This window comes from Geotrypetes seraphini, chromosome 3 (genome assembly GCF_902459505.1).
Source record: "Geotrypetes seraphini chromosome 3, aGeoSer1.1, whole genome shotgun sequence".
NCBI lineage: Eukaryota > Metazoa > Chordata > Amphibia > Gymnophiona > Dermophiidae > Geotrypetes > Geotrypetes seraphini.
The window spans coordinates 187187159-187199807 of NC_047086.1; positions in this window are offsets into that span (position 1 = coordinate 187187159).

Below are 12649 nucleotides of genomic sequence, written 5' to 3' on the forward strand. Positions count from 1 at the left end.
GCAAGCAAGTTATCAGAAGAAAACCAGAGCCTTGGACCAACAAGATTTGAAATATAACCAGACAACAAAAGGTAGAAAAATTAATTTTATTTTCTGTTTTGTGATTATAATATGTCAGATTTGAAATGTGTATCCTGACAGAGCTGGTATTGGACTGCAAACGTGAGCTAGGATTTAACAGAGAGAGGAAAAGTCCTTTTTGTTTCTTTATTTTATTTACACCACAGCGCCAGTGTGGTTAGGAGAAGCCAAAGGGGGTGAAAAAGTTATAAAACCCACCAGGAGTTTTGAAAAAATCACCCAACTGGGCAGGAAAATCAAATTGAAAAACCAATTCAATAGGCTGAATCGAATCAAAATTTTTTTTCCTGAGTCTGGCAGCATTAGTTTGCGCTACTGTCTTAGACTTTAGGACCTGGGATTGGGGAGAGATGGCATCCTCAGTACTTTATAATGCAAGTGAAACGAGGATTTGGTCAGACTCTTGAAGGGTCTGCAGAAAAAAAATATTGTATAGGCCGGGGACATGAGACAGCAGGAAATGGGAACTTTTCTTCCTTCTATTTTTGTGAATGGAAAGGCTGAGGATGTCAGAGAGTTCAGTTAAAATATGTGCTTTATAAGAAAATATAATAATGTGTTTTATAAAGTTTATAGCATAGCTGGCCTACCCAGTGAGGTGTTCCTAGTGGTGGTGGTGGCAGCGTGTCAATGTGTTGAGAGGAAGAGGTGGTCTGGGAAATTCTGCTGAGCAAACTCCGGGCCCATTTCCACCCCCCAGTTAGTCCACTCCACTCAACTGATTCACACACTGAGTGGGTCTTTGGGTGTTGTTTTGGGATCTCTTCCAGTGGTTTATCAGTATCTCCTTCTGGTCCAAGGAAGGAAACTTTGTTATCCTTAGCATTGACCTACAGAATATGTTTGTAACAGCGCTGCTTGTGTGGCATTAGGCTATGTAGTGATCGAAAGAAAAAAAACAGACCTTTGCACATTTTTGCACTATATGATGGGTGTATGAGGAGATTCACATTTCCTGCACAGCTAAGTCCATGTGAAGTTACCTTGTGCTGTATTTGACATCTAGCAAGGTCTCTGTTTGAAAGGAAAGATCTAAACTTAAAAATGAAGTGGCCGGAAGTTATGGTAAAAGCAGATAGTGTAGCTGGTTTTAAGAAAGATTTGGACAAATTCCTGGAGGAAAAGTCCATAATCTGTTATTAAGACATGGGGGAAGTGTCTGCTTGCCCTGGATCGGTAGCATGGAATGTTGCTACTCTTTGGGTTTTGACCAGGTATTAGTATCCTGGATTGGCTACCATGAGAATGGGCTACTGGGCATGATGGACCATTGGTCTGACCCAGTTAGGCTATTCTTAATTTATGTTCTCATCTGTAGGGGCCTTTGTTTTCACTTCTTATTTTAATGTATTTTTTTTCTGGGAACTTATCAGTGTTTTTTATAATGGGAACAAAAATGGAAGAGAATTAATGTGTGTGGGATGAGGGGGTAACTAAGTTCTTCAGCTAAATAATTCAATCCACTTCAAACAGACATAGGAGAACTCACGCACCATTCACACACCCTCCAACCAAAAACGTCAAAAGAAAAAACTGTTCGACAACTTCCTAGCCATTCGAGCTGCAACACTTGACCCCCAACTCTACAACCAATTGACATCGACCACAGACTGCAAAACCTTCAAAAAAAAATAAAAATCCTTCTATTCAAAAAACACATAAAACCGAACTAACACAATCAGAACTGTCCCAAGCATCACCTGCAACTACTCCATATGTACTTCTGACATGTCATGACAATTCAGACATAATTTATGTTATGTTATGTTTGGAATATAAGAAAATTTTCACTGCCTGTTTCTATTCTGACCATTTATTCCGTTTCATGGTTATTACAAAAAATATTTTTTTACATGGGGGGAGAGGGGGGTGTCAAAAAATGATGGGCCCCGGGTGCCACATACCCTAAGTACGCCACTGCATGGAATTTCATGGTCATTACAAAAAATATTTTTTTACATATGGGGGGGGTGTCAAAAAATGATGGGCCTCGGGTGCCACATACCCTAGGTACGCCACTGCTGGGGCCCGTTCTGTTCAATACGTTTGTGAATGATAATTCTGAAGGATTAAAAGGAAAGTGTGTCTCTTTACAGATGACACAAAGATTTGCAAAGAGTGGACACCCCGGAGGGAATAGAAAACATGAGAAGAGAACTATGAATGTTAGAAGAATGACCTAAAGTTTGGCAGTTAAAATTTAATGTGAAAAAATACAGAATGATGTACTCGGGGAGTAAAAATCCAAAAGAGCTATATATGCTAGGGAATGAGAAGCTGATTTACATGGACTGGGAGAGGGACCTTGAAATGATATTATATGAGGAGGACCTCAAGGTTGCAAAACAATGTGACAAAGCAATGGCCATAGCCCGAAGGATGCTGGGCTGCACAGAGAGAGGAATCACCAGCAGAAAAAGAGAGGTGCTAGTGCCCCTGAACAAGATGCTGGTGAAGCCCCAAAGTCCTGAAAAGTTCAAACTGCTTAAAAAAAACAAACACCCCAAAAACCAATCCCAAACCGCAAAGAAACCAAGAGACTCTCAGTCTAGTTCATACAATCCATAATTCAACCACAAAAATTAACAGGTTGGCTTCTAGGTACTTCAAAGCCCCTCTCCTCAGACTAGGTTAGGAGAGAGAAATTGGCAAGTCTGCAAAAATTGGCATTTTGAAAAGCACTTCCTAAAATGCATCCCACAAGACCCACTCCACAGATGTCGGGCAAACTCAAGCCACCAATTTCTATAGGTCTTGCATAGAGTCCAGGCTTTTACTTTTCAGAGGAAACACAAACTTCTCCCTATCCTCTGCAGTGCTGAAACCTGCTTGGCTTCAGCAGAGTCCTTAAACCAAATTCCTAACTGCAGCGGCAGCCATCTTGGACAAGAGAGGAAAAAAAACTTCCAGTAAGGCAACCAAGAAATAAACCCCATAATGTCCAGTACCTGGGAAAGTTTGAAAGTAAAACTTCCCCCTTTACAGAGTCCACTATCAACTCTAATTAAATTAACTCAGTCCATTGTCCTGGCTTCAGCCAGCAGTTGCAAAGCAAAAAAAAACTTTTTCTCTCTTTTTTTTTTTCCAAAACCACAAGCAAGTTTAACTTATTTCCATGGCTTCCACCATAGGTTATTCAGGCATGATTCCCATATCCATGGCCTCAGACCCATTCTGCCCTGCCAGCTCACTGTCCTCCTCAGGACATACCATATCAATGTCTTCTGGCAGTTGGAGCTGCAGCGGCTCCTCCTGCATGGGAGCTTCCCTGTGCTGCTTTCCTGACTGAGTCTCCCAGGCATCTAAATCTTGTAGAGCCACGCCCAGCCCTGTGTGGGGGATGTTCTCTCCTCAGCTCTGGCTACCTCCCAGCCTGTTCAGCCAACAACTTCAAAATGGATGCTTTTAAAGGGACAGAGTCCTGTTTTCCCTGGCTGTGCTTGTAAAGTAGTGCAGATAGTGTTCTTTGTCTAGTGTTCGGTCTAGGTGCAGCAGAGTCCCCAATACTCAGGATTCTACCCGGCAGAGACACATTGATCTGCCCTAACCAGCTTAATGGGGTATTTCTGTGTCCTTTAACTGGCACAAGGCTGGTACAGGAGTCGGACTTGTGACAATATTAGAGCAGTGGTCTCAAACTCAAACCCTTTGCAGGGCCACATTTTGGATTTGTGGGTACTTGAAGGGCCTCAGAAAAAATAGTTAACGTCTTATTAAAGAAATGACAATTTTGCATGAAGTAAAACTCTTTATATTTTATAAATCTTTCCCCTTGGCTAAGTCTTAATAATAATATTGTAATTTATAGCTAAAGAGACACATGATCAAGAAACTGTTTTATTTTACTTTTGTGAGTATGATAAACATATCTAGGGCCTCAAAATAGTACCTGGCAGGCCGCATGTGGCCCCCAAGCCACGAGTTTGAGACCACTGCCCTAGAGGAAAGAAGAGATAAAGGAGATATGATACAGATGTTTAAAAACTTGAATGGTATTAATCTACAAATCCAAAGATGGAGAAGTGGTAAAACTAGAGGACATAATATGAGGTTGCAGGGTGATAGATTTAGGAATAATGCCAGGAAATACTTTTTCATGGTGAGGGTGGTGGATGCCTGGAATGCCCTCCCTGTAGAGCTGGTGGAGGCAAAAACAGTGACCAAATTTAAAAATGCATGGAATACACACAAAGGATCCCTAAGTAGAAAGGATAGTATCAATACAAAACTCATCAAATCACCAACTATAACTTCATTTATGATGCACAGGAGTGATGTTTAATTGCAGTCCCAACAGTGTGGAAGTGAAACTAATGCTGGGCGGACTTCTATGGTCTTTGTTCCATATATGGCAAGACAGATTGGGATTGGCTGAAGTTCACTTTGATAGCGACTCTAGCATTGGAGCAATGTGGCCAATACTGGACGGACTTCTAGGGTCTGTTTACCATATATGGCAAGACAGATCAGAAACAAGTATGCTTATTTTATACATAGTAACATAGTAACATAGTAGATGACGGCAGATAAAGACCCAAATGGTCCATCCAGTCTGCCCAACCTGATTCAATTTAAATTTTTTTTTTTTTTTAATTTTTTCTTCTTAGCTATTTCTGGGCAAGAATCCAAAGCTTTACCCGGTACTGTGCTTGGGCTCCAACTGCCGAAATCTCTGTTAAGACTTACTCCAGCCTATCTACACCCTCCCAGCCATTGAAGCCATATACCACATTCATATCATTGGAGTATAGGTCTTGCCTATTGCAGGGGGGGAGGAGGATAGGAGGAAATCTTATAGAGGAACTTAGCAAGTAAAATGAATAATTACTAGATTGTTGGTTCAACATTGGGCAGACTGGATCGTTGGGCAGACTGGATGGACCATGCAGGTCTTTATTGCCATCATTTACTATGTTACTATGTAATACAAGGTGGTGGCTTGCAACCAGGATATGACTTCATGCAGACAGTTCTGACATAGTTGTAGATCAATAGATTCAGAGTCAATATAGTAAACAAGTAGGAAGTCATCTGCATAAGAGTATGAGCTGATGCCATGAGTCTGGATTAGTAAGGCCAGAGGATTGACAAAGAGGCTAAAAAAGCAAAGGGGAGATAATGGAGCCCTGTGGTGCTCCACAGGGATGAGTGAAGGAGGAAGACAAGGAAGAAAAGAAGAAAACCAGTGAAAGACTGTTCCCAAAATACCGAAGAGATGATGATTAATCAGATCACAGTATAAACTGAAATATAGAATGGAAACGTACTTGAGTGTCCAGAAAACGATATAAAGATCAACAAGCAATGTGGATCACCCGATTATTACATATAACGTAAATTTAAAACAGAGGAAAAAAGACCTCAAAATCCCCTGGAATATGATCAAACAGACCATAGCCAATTGGGGTTGGTTTTCATCACTGGTCAAAAAACCCCTGTGTGGTTTTTTAATTTTTTTGTGATATTGAATTTATTCTTATCAAATATGTGCTATATTTTTATAATATTTTTTTAATTGTTAGAATATCAAAAAAAATTTTTATATCAAAGTCTCTCTTATTTATGAATGAGCTTGAAAGAACCAGCAGCTCTAAGTAAAATTCAATGTTTAAGAAAACACGTGGAGGGGCATAATCAAAAAAAGCGTCTAAGTCCCCTTTTGGCCTAAGTCCCTAAACGTTCAACCCAGAAGAAGGGAAAGTGTCCATAACCAAAACATACGTCCATGTTTTGATTATGGCCTTCCTCTGCCTAAACGCCCAATCTCCACTACGTCTACAAGTACCCCCACAGCACGTCTACACTTTTTAGCCATAATGAAACAAAAACACGCCTAGGCCACAAACGTCCAACAGAAGGGCTTTTAGGCGAAGGAGGAGCCAGTCCTTCGCCTAAAAGCTGGATTCTGTAAACAGTGCCTGTCAAAAACAACACCGGTTACAGAATCCCCCCCCCCCCAAAGATCCAGGCAGGAGGGTGCCCAAGCCCTCCTGCCATGTCAAACCATGACCCCCCCTCCCGACAACATCGGGGCAAGAGGGAGCTCAAGCCCTCTTGCCCCAGCAAACCGCGGCACCCCCGACACGATCGGGGCAAGAGGGAGCTCAAGCCCTCTTGCCTCCCCGACTCCCCGACATGATCGGGGCAAGAGGGAGCCCAAGCCCTCTTGCCCTGCCGACTCCCCAACTCCCCGACAATATCGGGCCAGGAGGGAGCCCAAGCCCTCCTGGCCCTGGCGAGCCCCCCCCCCCCCCCCGCTTGTTGTTCGGGCCAGGAGGGAGCCCAAGTCCTCCTTGCCCTGACGACCCCCCCCCCCCGCTAGTTGTTTGGGCCAGGAGAAAGCCCAAACCCTCCTGGCCACGGCGACCCCCTACCCCCACCCCCACTACATTACGGGCAGGAGTGATCCCAGGCTCTCCTGCCCTCGACGCAAACCCCCCTCCCCCCCAACGACCCCCCCCCCAAGAACCTCCGACTGCCCCCCAGCCGACCCGCGACCCCCCTGGCCGATCCCCACGACACCCCCACTCCCCTTCCCCGTACCTTTCGTCGTTGGCCGGACAGACGGGTGCCAAACCCGTCCGGCCGGCATGCAGGCCATCGAAGAATGGGGCCGGATTGGCCCAGCAATACCAAAGCCCCGCCTACTGGTGGGGCCTAAGGTGCCTGGGCCAATCAGAATATGTCATGTGCCTAAGGCCCCGTCCACAGGAGGGCCCTAAGGCTCCTGGGCCTATTCTGATTGGCCCAGGCGCCTTAGGCCCCACCAGGAGGCGGGGCTTTGGTGCCCCTGGGCCAATCCAGCCCCATTCTTCGTTGAGCTGCATGCCGGACGGACGGGTTTGGCACCCGTCTGTCCGACCAACCTAAAATAGGTACGGGGAAGGGGGGGTGGGGTGGGGTGGGGTGGGGGGGTTGTGGGGTCAGCCGGGGGTGTCGTGGGTCGGCTGGGGGGGCCGATTGGGGTTTCTTGGGGGGGCGGACATTGGGGGGATGGGGGATCCCTCCTGCCCGTACTGTACTGGGGATGGTAGTAGGGGGGTCGCCTGGGCCAGGAGGGCTTGGGCTCCCTCCTGGCCAGAACGAGTCTGGGGTGCCACGGGTGCCTGAGGCAAGAGGGCTTGGGCTCCCTCTTGCCCTGTTATCAGGGGGGTCGCGGCTTCAACGGGGCAAGAGGGCTTGGACTCCCTCTTGCCCCAATGTTATCGGGGGGTGGGGAGGGTCACGGCTTCAACGAGGCAAGAGGGCTTGGACTCCCTCTTGCCCCAATATCGTCAGGAGGGGGGTCACGGTTTGACATGGCAGGAGGGCTTGGGCACCCTCCTGCCTGGATCGTTGTTGGGGGGGGAGGATTCTGTAACCGGTGTTGTTTTTGACATACACCGGTTACAGAATCCAGCTTTTAGGCGAAGGACTGGCTCCTCCTTCGCCTAAAAGCCCTTCTGTTGGACGTTTTGTGTTTTTTTTTCATTATGGTTAAAAAGTGTAGACGTGCTGTGGGGGTACTTTTAGACGTAGTGGAGATTGGGCGTTTAGGCAGAGGAAGGCCATAACCAAAACATGGACATATGTTTTGGTTATGGACACTTTCCCTGCTTCTGGGTTGAACGTTTAGGGACTTAGGCCAAAAGGGGACTTAGACGTTTGTTTTTATTTTGCCCCTCAATGTGTTTTCTTAAACATTGAATTTTACTTAGAGCTGCTGGTTCTTTCAAGCTCAATCATAAATAAGAGAGACTTTAATATAAAATTTTTTTTTTATATTCTAACAATTTAAAAAATATTATAAAAATATAGCACATATTTGATAAGAATAAATTCAATATCACAAAAAAATTAAAAAACCACACAGGGGTTTTTTGACCAGTGATGAAAACCAACCCCAATTGGCTATGGTCTGTTTGATCATATTCCAGGGGTTTTTTGAGGTCTTTTTTAAATTTACATTATATGTAATAAAACATTATATGTTTTAAATTTACATTATATGTAATAATCGGGTGATCCACATTGCTTGTTGATTAATCAGATCAAACACAGCTGATAAATCAGGCACTACCAAAGCAATCTGTCCTGTTTCCAGATGACTATGAAGTTCACTTAGTAGTGCAGTAATAACTATTTCTGTGCTGAAACCTGACCTAAATCCTGACTGATGGATATATTGTAGAGCATTAATTGATTCTATATGTGATTATAGTTGAGCGAATACAATTGGTTCCAAGATCTTGGAAAGGAAGGGAAGGTTCAAGACTGATTGGTAGATCTTTGCTTGTAGGGAGTCAGGGTTCATATTCTCCTATATGGTCATTTTAAGTGCAGATGGAACCATCATTTATACTTCACCATTTCTGACTGTCTTTTTCTTTTTATCTGTTTTTTTTTAGGATCACCCCATGACCTTGGGTTATTGTAAGCCACTATTCTAGGAGCAAATGGAAACATTTTTGTGGGAGAGGCAGATGTGCATTCCAAAGAGAATTCAGAGACTTTTGTGATGAACTGAAATCTTGACCGGTCCTTTCATATCTATTTGCAAGATGCTTTCACAAAACAGGAATATGTTGGAGATGGTAAATTGCCCTTTTTAATAATGGATAACTTTTCAACATTTACTAGTACATGCAGGTGTTCTGAGGATCCCTGAGCCTCGTTCCAAAGCAGCTGCAGTTTTAAGTCTGAAATCAGTTTCAGTTCTTTATGTTTGCTCCAATGAATCCTCTCTCTGTGAGCTCACTCCTCCTTCTTCCTCCTTCTAATTTCAGTCAATGCAGCGTCTTTTCACAGCTGGAACATTTGGCTTTGCACTTCATTTCTTCTCAGATCCTTTCCTCTAAGGTCTCATGCATAACACACCTGCATCCTCTCTCTGCACAGAAACCATCATTCTTTTTTTTAACTTGTGTCAACTAATAATCCTCAGTTGTCTATTGAGACAGCCAGCAACATATTACAAGATTGGGACCTTCCTCTTACCAAGCAGCAAGGATGCATTATTTTGTATACTTGCTTACTGCTGCAAAATATAGTCTGACAATTAAGTTTGCAAACTCATCCTAGATAAAGTGCTACATACCTCATTGCTGAATATCACTATGGTCACCTTCAATGTATTCCCCTTGGGAAGCTAAGCACTGACACCAGCGCCTAATCCAGCTATCAAAGCAATTTGGAACACTTTTCTGGAATGTTCATCAGAGCTGTCATCGTATTACCCTTGATGTCCTGAATGTCATCAAAATGTCTTCCTTTTAATATTTCCTTTATCTTTAGGTAAAGAAAAAAAGTAATTGGAGGCCAGTTGAGGTGAGTAGGGAGGGTAATTAAATACAGTTATTTGTTTTCTTGCAAAAAAAACCTCCCTCACAGACAGTGCCATGTGAGCTGGTGCATTTGTCGTGATGCAAGAGCCATCAGTTGTTGGTGAAAAGTTCAGGTTGTTTTTGTCTAAATTTTTTACACAACCTTTTCAGCACTTCCAAATAATAAATTTGATTAACTGTTTGTCCAGTTGGTACAAATTCATAATGAACAATCCCTCTGATATAAAAAAAAAGGTTAGCAACATTGTTTTAACTCTTGATTTGGACTGGTGGAATTTTTTTAGGTCGTGGAGAATTGGCTGACTTGACGCTTTGTTTCAGGGTTGTATTGGTACTCCCATGTTTCATCACCAATGATAACACAGCCCATAACATTGTCTTGCCTTTCCAAAAGGTCTTGGCAAACTTTGACTCCCCATTGCTTTTGTTCATCAGTGAACTCCTTTAGGACTATTTTTGCACAAACTTTTCTCATACCAAGATTTTCAGTTAAGATTTTCCTGTTTCTCTATCAATGTTTACTTGGTGTGCTATGCTTCTCACAGTTAGCCAATGATTTTGAAGCACAATTCGATGAATTTTTTCAACATTTTTGTCAGTTCTGTTATTACTGTCAGCCCTGATCTTTCTTCATCAGTGACGCTTTTTCTCCCCTCAGAATAACGTTTAATTCATTTGTACACTGCCATTTTCTTCATGGCATTATCCCCATAAACTTGGACTAATATGTCCCTGATTTCACTTCCACTCTTGACAAGTTTAACAAGAAATTTAATGTTTGTTCATTGCTCTAATTCAAGCTCCAAAATTCTAGCAATGACACACAAAAACATGCAACAACAATAATGAATGCCACTCTGCAAGACACTGCCACACATCAACACAAATACAGCTGTGAGACACTTATTAACCAAGATTATGAAACCTTATTGAGTTGTTTGTACAGTGCTGCCAACAAAAACACACAGAGGCAAATTTGCAAACTTAATGGTCGGACCATATATACTGTATATATATATATATATATATATAGTAGTGGCTGGGGTCAACCCAAGGACAGAGAGCCCAGCTCCCACCACAGGTGTAAGACCTAACACTCCTTGAACAGCCACAAATCAATGGTATCAAATATCATATACCAGTCCTTTACTTGACCCCCATGTCTTAATAACTCTGTCTACAGTTGGAGGCAGAAAAAACCATTTATCAGAATTCAAAAACAATTTTAAAAATATTGTATTCTTTATATAGTCCAGCTGCTTCTCTGGTTCAGTCTTTGCCACATAAAATGCATGGAACCAGTGTTCCCTTGGCTTGCCCTGCCCTCACTCCCTTCTCTTCTGCTTCTGATAACAGTTAAGAACTCATTATGCAACACAAGGGAACTTTTCTTCTGACTTCCTGAAAACCACATACACCTCACTGACCTGATCCTAATGCTGGGTCAGTAGAGGAGGAAACTGTTTCACCCAATATGATATGATGGTCCTAATCCCTCCTGAAGTTCCCACTATAATGGGTTCTAGGTAGGTCAGGGCTTTGAGTTGGCTTAAGGACTCTAACCCCTTCTAGTATTCAAACCAGTTTCAGACCCATCCCCCTACTCACTCAATACTTAATACCAGAGGGGACAGGCTTCTCAGCACCCGCTACCAAAACCATGCACTCATTCCCTAAACCTTTAAATATACTACAACCACTGCATTTTACAGTCCTTAGGACCACCCACTTCAGTAATGTACATTTCTCCCACTTTCTAAGCTGTACATTACTTACTCATACATTCATCATGCATTCTTTCATCTCCTCCTGAATTCCAATCCATTTTAGTTTTACTCTAGAATATCAGGGAAACTGTCTTCTATTTCCATAGAGATATCTGTACCAGAAAGCCTTTCCTCTCTCTCTGAACCTGATGACATACTCTTTTCTTGGGCTGCTCTGGATAAATCTGTTCCCGCTGCTCCTTGCCGCAGGCTGGGCTATGCCTTGCAGCTATGTCCCTGTCAGCTCTGTAATTCCCCTGAACAAAGTTTCTATAAGGCACAGGCACTGGAACTTGGCTTCCTGTAGGAAATTCTAAGCCTTCTCTGAAGCTTCCTCCCCTCAGAGTTCCTGGCTACCTGCGTGTGATCCCAGCTGTGCTTAATTTATTACTCTGAGGATTCTGCCTTACACTATCTCCCAGGGCAACCACTGCATTTCTCTCTATCCCACCCCTTTCCTTAATCCTTTTTGTCAACCAGTTTTGCTTCTGTGTGCAAAAATGGTCCCGAAGGAACTCACCGATGAACAAAAGCAAAGGAGAGTCAAAGTTTGTCAAGACCTTTTGGAGAGGCAAGACGATGTTTTGGGCCGTGTTATCATTGGTGATGAAACATGGGTGTACTAATACATAGAAACATGACGGCAGATAAAGGCCAAATGGCCCATCTAGTCTGCCCATCCACAGTAACCATTATCTCTTTCTCTTTCTGAGAGATCCCACGTGCCTATCCCAGGCCCTCTTGAATTCAGACACAGTCTCTGTTTCCATCTCTTCTGGGAGACTGTTCCATGCATCTACCACCCTTTCTGTAAAAAAGTATTTCCTCAGATTACTCCGGAGCCTATCACCTCTTAACTTCATCCTATGCCCTTTCATTGCAGAGTTTCCTTTCAAATGAGAGTCTCGACTCATACACATTTATATTACGTATGTATTTAACATCTCTATCATATCTCCCTTCTCCCGCCTTTCCTCCCAAGTATACAGATTGAGATCTTTAAGTCTGTCCCTATACGCCTTATCACGAAGACCACACACCATTTTAGTAGCCTTCCTCTGGACCGACTCCATCCTTTTTATATCTTTCTGAAGGTGCAGCCTCCAGAATTGTACACAATATTCTAAATGAGGTCTCACCAGAGTTTTATACAGAGGGATCAATACCTCCTTTTTCCTACTGGCCATACCTCTCCCTATGCAACCTAGCATCCTCCTAGCTTTCACCATCACTTTTTCAACCTTAAAATCATCACATACAATCACACCCAAGTCCCGCTCTTTCGTAATGCACATAAGTTCTTCACCCCCTAAACTCTACCGTTCCCTCGGGTTTTTGCAGCCCAAATGCATGACCTTGCATTTCTTAGCATTAAATTTTAGCTGCCAAATTTCAGACCATTATTCAAGCTTCGCCAGGTCTTTCTTCACACCATCCGGCATGTCTACTCTATTGCAGATTTTGGTATCATCCGCAAAG